Source organism: Odocoileus virginianus, chromosome 10 (assembly GCF_023699985.2).
Source record: "Odocoileus virginianus isolate 20LAN1187 ecotype Illinois chromosome 10, Ovbor_1.2, whole genome shotgun sequence".
Taxonomy (NCBI): Eukaryota; Metazoa; Chordata; class Mammalia; order Artiodactyla; family Cervidae; genus Odocoileus; species Odocoileus virginianus.
Window position 1 is genome coordinate 64,354,427 of NC_069683.1, and position 12,455 is coordinate 64,366,881.

Genomic DNA, 12,455 nt, shown 5'->3' on the forward strand with positions numbered 1-12,455 from the left:
GGCAGCACAACACTGAACTCGCCTCGCCAATTAGAGCCGTCAGACCCCATCAGGGGATTAAGTGAGCAGGAGAAGCAGCCTCGCTGAGGGTGAGGCCGGACTCAGATCGCAGGAGAGGCGGACGCCGGGCGGCAGCGGGGGCGACCTGAGACTCACTCCCAGTTCCGGAGACCGACAGGGAGAAACAGCGACCAGTGGGTGGGACTGCCGTCTCATTACAGACAGGCGCTAACCCCGCCATCTACGGAAATAGGTTGCTAAAGACATGTAGCATATGTAACCGACAATTACATCCAACGAAGGGAGAGAATTCGAGAAGGACTCAGGAAAAGTAGGAGGGGGACTGGCTGAACAATGGCACTAAAGCTGCCACGCTGTGGATTTACTACCTGTGTTGTGTTTCCAATTACTTCCATGGGGAAAGGAAAAATTCCGAAAGGAAAGGGGGCTGCTGTCTGAGACTAAGCCCACGCGGTCCTCAGTTCATTTCGAAGTGAGCCGGGCGGGCGGGGAATCAGGGAGACACCTGCACAAGAGCGTCTCAGAGCCCTGAGATACAACTCTCAAGTGTAGAAACAAAGAGAGGCGCTTCCCAGGCAGGACCTGAGGGGATTCTCCGAAGTGGGAAAGTCCACTCAAGAGCCCGCCTCAGGGAAGGCAGCAGCCGGTGCCGCCTCGTGAGGGAAAGGCGCCCGGGCTCTGAGAACCCGGGGAGGAGGGAGGCGGCCGGCGGCCGGCTCAGGAACTCAGCGGAGGGGCCCCGCGCCGTCCGCCGCGGCCGCGCTGGAATCTCTGACTGAAATTCGCGCAGGTTGCGGGGCGGGGTCCGGAGTTGGGCCGCGGGGGAAATAGCCGCGGACGAGTGAGACGCTGAGACCCAGACACATCCCTTCCAGGGGCTAGGGGACTGCTCGCCCGGGGACGCGCCGACTGAAGCCAGCGGCAGGAGACGCGGGCGGCGGCGGCGGCGCGGTGGGCGGGGCGGGCGCGGGCCGCGCGGGGCGCACAGCCAGTCAGAGGCGCGGCGCGCGAGCCGCGCGGACGCATTGGCCGCGACGCCCGGGTCCCGGACGCGCCCGCCGGGGGAGGCGCCGCTCCGGCCCCCCGATTTAACCAACTACCGAGCGGGGGAGCGTGTCGGCCAGGAGGCGGCCGCCGAAGTGCCGTGGGAGCGCCGCGCGGGAAGGATGCGTTACCTGCGTCCCCTCCTCAGGGAGCGGCCGGGCGAGCTGGAGGATTCTCTGTGAAGGACTCGAAACTCCGCAGTTGGTCTCCTGTCACAGGCTGGGGTGGACCTGAGCCTCGGCTCTTGTCTCAGCTGTGTCCACGGGCAGGAGGATGGCAGACGGGAATTGAGAGTCGTGGAGGAAGGACGGGGGAGCCTGGCGTCTCCTTGGTAAGTGGCTGACATTCCTTCGCCGGTGACTGCTGTCTGCGATTGTGCACTTGGCTTCCCAGGCGCTGACAGTTTGTGACACGCTCGCTTCTGCAAAGCCATCCTTTCTTGCCGTGTTGCCAGAATTTAAAACTGTCACATAAAGCTGCTCTTCCCCCCGCCCTCCCCCCTTCTTCTTTGAAATCAAACGTGCTCTTTTTCTCTGCTGGGATTTTAGGTCAGAAAAGTTGAGGCAACGCTAAGCATAATCTATTTGTGTACCTAGTAATGTCATTCAGAATGAGAGTAAACAGTTCCTACAACTGAACTGGAAGGTGACAGATGTCAGGAGAGGGTAGGAAATTGTCTGCAAGAGAAACTAAATGTTCAGAAAATAGGCTGTCCTTCTCAGGTACTGAATGTATGTCTTCTGACTGAGCAATGTGTTTGTGAGAATAGAGCCTAGATCACTGGACATCTGGCAGTGCGATAACTTGTTAAAATTCCGTAGAGATGCTCTATAAGTGGAGTTCTACAAAGTTCGAGAGATTGAACAAACAAGTATCTTGAATTATGTTAAGGTGTTTTCTCAGTGTTGTGTAGGAAGGTGCCAGATTTTTTTAAATGAATATAAAAATATGCTCAGACATATACTCAAAACTCCTTACTGAGTTTTTTGTTGAAAAATTGGAGAGAACATTAATTTGCATATATATGAACATAGTATACGGTAAGTTAAGAATAACACTGACAATCTCAAAATTTTTCAGTTGTTTTAATTAACCTTATTTTGAAAATACAAGCATTCACTAAATGTTTTAGAATTATTTTATTTTTAAATTTCATAACCTCTGTCATGAAAACTATAATCAACGTGGTAATTAAAGCACAGGTTTGGAAGAAAAAGAAAACCTTTTAGCTGTTTGTGAATTGCCTTAACCTGTGTTCAGTTCGTCTGCTTTTTCTGTTAATTTAAAAGACAAAATCATTTAAAGATGGCATACTTCTATTTTGATTCTCTATTTTAACTGGAAATAGGATGAAAGAAATAGATGTTCATTAGAATACTAGCATTAAAAACTACACACAAATAGTGGGTCAAGTTTTCAAATCAATAGAGGTATTTTTGTTTACTGCAGAAATAACTTACAACTATCACAGCAAGCTTAAAGAGTTCATCATGATTAATATTGTGACCCTAAACATAAAAGAATTAGTAATGATTAGGTCATTATTTTTTTCAAAGTGCCTGTAATGAATTTTAAGCCACTCACAAATGTTTCTTTGCATATTTTCCTACTTCATATTCAGATTATTATAAGTTTTATGTGGAGTAGTATATTGAATCTCATAATTGACAGGTATATGTTCCTTTGATTCAAGTGGAAAAAACACTATGACTATCTAACAATACATTACATGAAGCAAATGAATAAAAAGTAAAAGATGTTATTAAGAGCATCTAAGTTAGTGAAGAAAACAAAGCCCAAAATTCAAAGTTACAAAAAGGAAATGAGATATAAAAAATAAAATAGAATTTGAAAAGTAACTGGAATGTGGTGAGATGGTATTAAAGTGTATTTGAAAATAGAAAATCAATAAAATGTTTGTTACAATATAAGTGCTAATGTTTTGTGCAAGGATTGGTGGCGTTTTTAAATTGTTCTTATTTAAAACATCTGAAAACTAAAAAATGAGGAGGAAAAGCAATTCGTTTTAAGTTATCTTTGATTCCATACACAGCTGAATAGATAGTTTGAGTTCTCAAATCTTAGAAAAAAGAAATTACCCCAATAGATTAACTGAATGCCAGATTTTGCTTGTAAATTGTGAGGCACAAGCATAGGAGGATGCATTTGAAAATAGATCATCTGAGAAGCTACAGTTGTGTGATTTTTAAATGAACTGCTAAAATACCTTAGTGTTTCCCAAAGTGAGTAATACTTCAAATATTAGGTGGTCTGAAATCTTTATTTAGTTAGGAAGATAAGCTAAAATCACACCTTGAATGTAGATATGGGCTATGTTTATTTGAAAAATAATTAAAAATAGTTTCTTGTGAATGTTTAATCTTATGTGTCCAGTTAAGTGACACTATTAAAAATGGACCAAGTCTGGTTAATATATAATGCTTTATATATCTTTTTTATTTAACGGTTTAGGAAATCTTCACCACCTCCAGGGAAGAGGTTGGAGTGTGGTTTAATATCAAAACTGACTTAGTGATCAGGGCCAGAGGGTGTCAGTAAAGGGTAGAGGGCTCTCCAGGTGGAGAAAGAGCGAGCATGTGGTGCTAGCCAAGTCGTCCTGGGAGTGTGTCTTTTAGCTACAACAAAAAGGTATACTTTTATGGAATTAAAAAAAAAAAAAAAAAAGGATGAAAACTTGTCTGGATGTCTGTTCTAAGTTAAAGTTGATTTAACTATATTTAAGTTCCTTTGGTTAAGATGAAGTTTTATAGAGGAGCTTACTGTTCTGTAACCATTAAAAACTAACTTAGGAATTTTATGAGACCAAGATACTTAAAATATAGTGAGATGCCGATTCCATCCTTCCACACCTATTTTGCTTACCTGTAGTCCTTGAATTGCCTCTCTTTTTAAATATGGTTAAAGCAATTTTTTTACTAAGAGGTTGGAAATTCATTAGTCTTAATTTAAATAGACCTGTATATTTATATTATTTGATATCTCAAAATTCCAACTTCAAGACCTCAGATTTACTCATCTATTTCTTATTACTAAAGATACAAACATAAAGTGGGAGAGGTTTATTTCTGACAAGATATTTTAAATTAGTATTACAAGGTTGTACTTATATGTTACATGAACTTTTTAGCACTTTATAGCAGGAAAGAGGCTGGTCGGAAGCTCAAAGCGGTGGGATCTTTGCAAGGTCTGTTTTCTGAGCATTTGTGATCAATAACTCTACATCAGAGACTGGTGCATTTTAAAAAGTAATGAAGTATACAAAAACTCTGTAACACTTAAGATTTAGGGTTAATAACTGTTATGAACAATGTCCCATATCTCTATTCAGACCCTTTCAAGTAATTGCTCCTGTTTTATATTTTTTAATATTCAAAGTATACTGTTAGAAAGGTTCTGATAAATGGAATGCTATCAGTTAATATTCCTCTTAGATATTTTTACAGTTTTTTAAGTTAATTATTTTCATGAAAATGAATATAACAAATTTGATAGTATTGCACTGATGTGGATATGAGGAATTTTTAAATGGCCTTATTATTTATTTGCTTATTAGAAAGATATTAAATTCTTTTATTTATTAATAAGTGGTCATTAAAATTATATCCTATGAACTTGATATAAATATCCTATGAACTTGATATAAGACTATTTAACTTCATTTGACTTTTACTTATTATAAATCTGTGTATATGGTAAATGTTGAACATTTTCATCCTTATCAACCCAAGTTAAACAGTCTTTAATTTCGTATTCCAGAGTATTGCATATTGTATTTTTGACTTACTTCTGAAACTTTAAAAGTTTCAGTGGAATCATCAGCTCATAAGACTTACTGAAACTGAAAATGTTAGTCGCTTAGTCATGTCCGACACTTCGGGACCCCATGAGCTGTAGAGTGCCATATTCCTCTGTGCATGGGATTTCCCAGGCAAGAATACTGGAGCTGGTCAAAAAATGGAGGCTCTTTTCTTTAGTACAGGGAAATGGAACTCTAGAAATAGGCCATAAGGTAATTCTGAAAAATAATAAAAATTCTGTCCTTTTGGGGAGATAGAAAAAAAAAATCAATGAATCCACCATTTCTTAATATAATATAAAACAATATGGTGTGAGCAACTTTAGAAAGTATAGTCATGTGATTTTACCATGTGTTTCTTGAGCTGGAGCTTCTTGTGATCACTGCCATTTGTAAATAGTTCCAAAAATGTTTTATTGGATGGATTTGATAACACAGGTGCAAAATGGATTTTTAATCTGGTCTTCTCAGTGGTCACTGATTAACTTGCTTCCCTGTGGATACCACTTTTTATTTTGAACAAGTGGACTTCTCTTAAAAGATCTTAGTAGGACTTGCACATTTTCTCTTATTTCACTCATAGTTCTAAATATTTCTTATACTCACTTGTATAGACCAAAAAAGTTAAAATCTTGAAAGAAAACAAGATATTAACATATTGTATTAATGTATGTGTATAAGCTTTCCCACAGGCATACTTTTACAGTTTGTGTCTTTACTAAAATATGAACCTGCCTATGGTTAAAATGACTAATTTGAATGTTATCCAAAATTTAAGAAACTATGTATCAGGCAAGGAAAAAAATAGAAAGTATTTCACTCATCTGAGTAATAGAAAACTCTTGTGACTATTGACTCGAAAAGTGTAATTATATGAATAAACATTTTATGATGGGGAATAAGAATCTGCTTGCTCCTTATCATCCTTATAGCTATTAAATGCTCAAGAAGGAGATCATCTCATTTTCTGTTATTATCCAGTAAAGTAACTATGGCATATGGAGTTCAGAAAGAGATATTTTGCTGATCACTTAGGTGATAAAAGGTAGATTGAAAGTCTCTTTCTCTTGATACTCATAATATTGGCAGAAATATTCATCATGAGGCTAAAAAATTTAGGGGTTCTTATTGAGAGAGATTTCATAATACAGTAATTATAGTTATGTCTAGAGTCAAAAACACATTTTTAATGTGTTTTCACAGATATTTCACTAGTTGCAGTAGTTTGTGTTTAGTCGGTAAGTAGTAGAGAAATGGTACATTTATTTGGTGAAAAATTTACTTCTGACTGTATGAGGTTTCATCTTTATTTTCTCAGATATTTAATTTCATATTTATAAGTATTAAAGAACAAAATTTTCTGAAACTAAACGGAAGGTAACAAAGAGTTTAATTTTAAACTTACTAGGTTTTCCTGTTTCAGCTTCATGTAAGAACTGACTTTTTTTTTTTTTTTTGGAGCTTTGTTTTATTTTCTTTTTTTTTTTTTTTATTAGTTGGAGGCTATTTACTTTACAGTATTTTAGTGGGTTTTGTCATACATTGACATGAATCAGCCAGTAATACAATATTTGATAAGTTATTCTTATACTTTCAGAATAATAAGAAATTCCTGGTGATTAAGATAAATATTTCTTGGAAAATACAGATTACAGTGGAAATATAAAAAATAATTATAGTTTTCTAGAAATAAATTTTTATTTAATTGGCATTTATAATCATTAAATGTGAAATTGTTTCCTGGGCATCTAAATAATGTTAAGGGACCCACCCCAATATTTCTGAAACCTTAGAAAAATGTCATATTTAATCTTAGTTAGAGTTTGGCTTTGTCTTATTTTTTTATTTTGAAACTTATCTCTTTATATTCTTTTCTAAAAGATATAAACTAGGTTAATCTAGTCTCTTATGTTCAAAAATTAATAAAACTATTTGTTAGTGATGATTAATTTTGCCAGTTTTGAGTATATATAGTGATAAGAAATTTATAAGTTATCTCTTTTGTAATAAAATTGATACTTTGTAACTTTGCACTCTTCTTGTTTCAGTGCCATTATTCAAATGGCAGTGTGTGGAGATACTGATGGAGAGTTCTTAAGGCTAAAATAAGCGTCTCATTAAATATAAGCACACATCTCATGAGTTACTGATGATGAATAATGAAAACATTTAGAAAAAGGTGACAAAATAATACCACTTAGTGTTGATTCTTTGTCCACCTGATGTGAAGAGCTGACTCTTTGGAAAAGATCCTGATACGGGGAAAGAGTGAAAGCAAAAGGACAAGGGGGCGGCAGAGGATGAGATGATGTGATAGTATCACCGACTTAATGGACTTGAACTTGAGCAAACTCTGGGAGATAGTGGAGGACAGGGAATCCTGGTGTGCTGCAGTCCACGGGCTCACAGAGAGTTGGACATAACTTAGCAACTGAACAGCAACAATGAAAGTGTTGGGAGGAGCCTTACAGAGCTAGTATTTTATTTAACATAAAGAGTAGTTAAGACTTGTATGTTTAGCATTACATTTGATGGAAAAATGGGAGGTTTCATTAGAGCTTTTTATGGTTTATACCTTTTGTTTTTTGCTGTGAAAAGCTTATTTTGATTTCCACTCAAATCAAAACTAGGATGTACATAATATTATTTTGCCGTTGATCATCTGTAAAACTGTTTTACAATTTCTAAGACTAGAAAATTAATAATCTAGTTATATTAACTCAGAGAAAATAGCTATGCCCATATTCTCTTAACCAAAAGCTGAACGTCTAGACAATTTAATTGCTAGCTGTGAACTTTTTCACAATGAACTTAGTGTGCACTCAACAGCTGAATCAAATGGGAGAAGATTTTTGACAGTTTCAGTTAAGAAACCTGGGAACCCAAGGAGGAAAATAATTGTAGTTGTTTTTTTCTACAGTATATTTAGAAAGTATTTTTCGTTTCTTTTGTTAATATTTTTCCCCTGTATTGGCAATTGTTTTCTTCAGTAATTCATGTTTAGAGCTACACTAAATTAAATAGAAAATCAGTGAGAAATGTGAGGAGAGAATATTCCTGTGACTTGACAAGTTTGGATAAAATTTAAATTATGGGCTCCCTTAGAACAGTAACAATTTTAGCATTTAATAAAATGCAAAACAGAAAGTGAAACAAAAGTTTTTTAGAAATAAGCAATATTTTTTAATTCAAATATCAACTTTTATATAAATTCTAGTTTTACTGTTACAGTAATAAAGGAATTAAATAGAGCATTTTTGAGCCTATAATAGTATTTAGTTATCATTGTTTCTGAACCAAAGTTTCTCTGTGCTTAATTTTAAAAACACTTTGTAAATTATTTTAGAAAATATGCTAAAATTTTTCTTCTGTAGAGCTGAACATGCTAAACTGTAAAATTGGCACAGTGCAACTGAGTGGAAAGGCAGTTATATATTGCTGGGTTCCTGTTATAATAATAGTTTTATGGATGTTTTCTCTCAAACTTTTCTTGGTTTAATTAAGACAATAAATTTTTTGTGTGTCCATGTGGGGTGACTTCATATTTTAAGACTCTTTTTCTTTAAATACTGAGTATTTGAAGGCAATAAGATACATGTACAAAGATGGTAAAAGATTGCTTGAAATGATTGATGGCTGATCTGAGATTTGTTCAACTCTATACATACAACCTGGAGAAGGCAATGGCACCCCACTGCAGTACTCTTGCCTGGAGAATCCCATGGACGGAGGAGCCTGGTAGGCTGCAGTCCATGGGGTCGTGAAGAGTTAGATACGACTGAGCGACTTCACTTTCACTTTTCACTTTCATGCATCAGAGAAGGAAATGGCAACCCACTTCAGTGTTCTTGCCTGGAGAATCCCAGGGACGGGGGAGCCTGGTGAGCTGTAGTCTATGGGGTTGCACAGAGTCAGACACGACTGAAGCGACTTAGCAGCAGCAGCATGCGTACAACCAAACATTGCAAATAACTCTTGTAGAAAATATAAAATATATTCTCAAAGTATAAATGATCCTTAATATTCTTTGAATTTTTACTTTGTTTAGATATTTACTCACCTACAACTTAACTGTGAAATTTTCAGAGAACAGTAACCTTAATATGAAATATTGAGATTTAAGTTACATGATCCAGAATTGATTTTATGAAAATTTTTACTATTATAAGTGTGTTTGAAAACATATGGCTACGAATGTTTATTTTTCAGTTCTTAATGTGGTCTTGGTGGTTTATACTTCAGTGAGTAAAATTAACTAAAAGTAGTTCTTTTCACATTCAAATTAATTTTTACATTATTTCCCTAACTCAAATAGTCCCTAGTGGGCAGTTGTTGTCAAGTAAGAATGTAAAGGGAAATAAGTAGCTCATGGGCTGGTGGAGGAAATAAGCACATAGGGTGAATACAATTCAGTGTGAAATGTGCATTTAAGAGTTATATACAGCTAGGGTACAAATTTTCAGTATTTCTCCTTTTGGAGACAGCTGTTAGTTTGCTCCTACTACGCCTTTCCGGCATACACTGTTTCATGCTAGCATTGGTTCTCTAACTGCTGCGTTTACTTCCTAGTGCCTATGTTATTCTGAAGTACCTTTGGTTCCAAGATTCACCTAACCAATTTAAATGAATGTTGTATTTTTCTGCATCTCATTATAGTGCTAACTTTAGTATCTTAGAACCATCTAGTCTCTAATGATATAGATGGATTTGTGGTAAATGTGTCTTAGATGCTGTGAAAAAATGCAGTTCTTATTATGTTGTTATGAATAAGCTTGATTTCTTTCAGTTATTAAGTATGGAATTGGTGTCAGCGATACTCATTTTGCAGGAGTGGATGAACTGTGAGGCTGTGAAGCTTTGTTTACACAGTCCCTACTAGATAGTAGTAGTAATATAGTAACAGAAGCAGGTGGTAAACGTTACTTTGATAGTTATGCTGCTGCTGCTGCTAAGTCATTTCAATAGTGTCTGACTCTGTGTGACTCCATAGATGGCAGCCCACCAAGCTCTGCCATCCCTGGGATTCTCCAGGCAAGAACACTGGAGTGGGTTGCTATTTCCTTCTGCAATATATGAAAGTGAAAAGTGAAAGTGAAGTCTCTTAGTTGTGTCTGACTCTTCGCTATCCCATGGACTGCAGCCTACCAGGCTTCTCCATCCATGGGATTTTCCAGGCAAGAGTACTGGAGTGGGTTGCCATTGCCTTCTCCATTTAATAATTATAGTACTATATCTAATATAAAGAGGCAGTATGCATTAGGGGATTTGGTGTTTGAATTTTAGGATTCAGTCTTGGCTCTACAATTTATTAGCTGTGTAATTTTAGAAAAGTTACTTAACCTTTATGTGCAACATTAGAATAGTAAAATGTCATGCAGTTGTGATAATATAAAAGAAAAAAAGTGACGTTCAGTGACAAAAAAATGACGTTAGAAACATCAAAAGCATAAACCTGGGAAGAAATTTTGATTTTACTCCAGTTCCTTCTAACATATAAGCTTTAAGTTATCTGTCTACCAAAATATTCTTTGTGTGAGGCACAATGCTGTTTTAACTGTGGACAGTGTTACTGAGATGTATAGACCAAAAGCCTTTAAAGATTATTCTGTGTATCTTCTTTTTCATTTGAATATTTTGCTTCAGTAGACATTTCTTAAAAAAATTAGTGTTTATAGTACCACTACTTTTGGAGATCTGAAGGAAGTGAAAGTTTTGATCCCTGACAGTGGAGACATGGAAAAGAATCAGTCAGAACACAATAAGAAACTTAAGAAAATGTATGAGTAAACATAATTATTGAGCTATTGCTCACACATTTCTAAGTACCTTGGAGGAACAGAAATGGTCATTGTGGGGATGGATGTAACTGACCTTCCAGGTAAAAGGAGAAACACTGGGACTTGAAGGAAGTTTCAGTTAGGGATTGGCAAAGTCTTTTTCCGTTGGTGAGAAGAGAGGCAGAAATGACGTGGATGTTTAGAAGGAAGGTGAAAGATTACTTAATGTAAAGGTAACTCTTGTAATGCAAAATGTCAATATATGTCAAATAAGGAAATGTAAAGGATTCCAGGAGACAACTGCAGAATTGGAATTTTGTTCAAAAGCAAGATGTTAACAGTTCATTTTAAGATTAGATGGTAGTTAAGATGAAGTTCAGCCCCAGTTTTTCAGCTTATTGTGATTTGGACAGGTCACTTCCTCAGTTTATTAATATTTACTCTCTCAAGCAAAAAAATTAAAATCAATGAAAGTAAAGGACTTTTTCTCTTCAGGTTTTGATCAACTGTAATTCAGAGGCTGTGTGTGATGTGAAGTTTTGATGAAGAGGAAAATTCAAACAGAACTGTAGCTGTGGACAGCTGAGTTTAGGATAGAGTCCACCAAATAGAGATAATAAGAAAAGGGATTAAAAAAAAAAAAAAAAAGATCATGTCCCTGGCGTTTGGGGAGGCCATGGAAAGAATATGGACTTGTTACACCCATGCTTGGTCCCGGGCTCAGCAGCCTGTGTTGGTTTCCCTGAACAAAATAATGAACTTCATGAGCTTGCAGTTCTTTTTCTGTTGAAGGATGACGTTAACTACTACTAACTTTTCTTGTTTTTCTTTTTAAGGAAGGCAGTGAGACTGTAGATTCAGAAGACATAATTATATTCTTCACATCTGTAGGTCTAGTTGCTTACAAAAACCTCATTTTATGTTCAGGGTCAAGAAATATGTAAAGGCAGAAAAATCATTTGAATTTTGCATAAATACACATGGGTACAGTCATTCTAGTTTTCCAGATATGAGGAAAATCACTTAATTTGTAGGCACAGCCTTGTAAATTTGATCATAGGTGCTTTCTTTTCATTTTCTTAATTTTACTTGCACATATTTAAAGAGATGATTTTGTTCTTAATTTTCTTTTTATTTGCTTAAAAAGGTAGTTATTATCAAAAAAATAAGTCTTTAATGTCCCTTTAAAAATTATTTAGAACATAGAATCTATTTTGGTAGCAGGGGGAGATGTTTCAAATATTGTTTTTGAATCTCATGTGACATAAAATAGTATCAAGTATTTTCATTTGAAAATAAGTTCCTTCAATTATTTTATTCTTCTATTTTTATTACGTTCTTGTTAATTTAAAAAATTATGAAAGTGGTTTATGCTATAATCATTAAATGATAATTTACTGCTAATTCATTAAAGCATATATATATATATGTATCTTTAAATTGTGAATTGTCATTTAATAGTAAAAATAAGAATATTTCATTTTTGTAAACATTTTACAGGTATATTTTTGTAAAGTAATATTTGGTATATTGCTTTTCTTGGCTTGGCTGCTATGACAAGAAGTTATTATCAGCATATTTATGATCAGTATGCTACTTTAAATATGTATATGTTTTGTATCTGTACAACTAATCCAACTACTTCCTCCAGGATATACAGATCATTTTATTGTTGCAGAAGATTTGACACACTATTTAAAAAATGAAAGAAATGAATAAAAAAAATAGTGTCTTTCAAAAAGGTGTGGTCAAGCTATACTGTGTCTGGAGATAGTGGAGAGAGAGGGAAAATGAAA

General features: G+C 36.0%; 1 protein-coding gene across 2 annotated transcripts in view; it reads left to right on the forward strand.

Moving 5' to 3' along the window:
* Positions 1-1,002: 1,002 nt before the first annotated feature.
* The window catches only part of CNTN5 (contactin 5), a 1,548,293-nt gene continuing 1,536,840 nt past the window's right edge, over positions 1,003-12,455 (forward strand). For both annotated transcript variants that reach the window (XM_020891379.2, XM_070473663.1), the window contains exon 1: positions 1,003-1,396. The gene's annotated coding sequence lies outside the window, so the exon portion shown is untranslated. The remainder of the gene's footprint in view (positions 1,397-12,455) is intronic.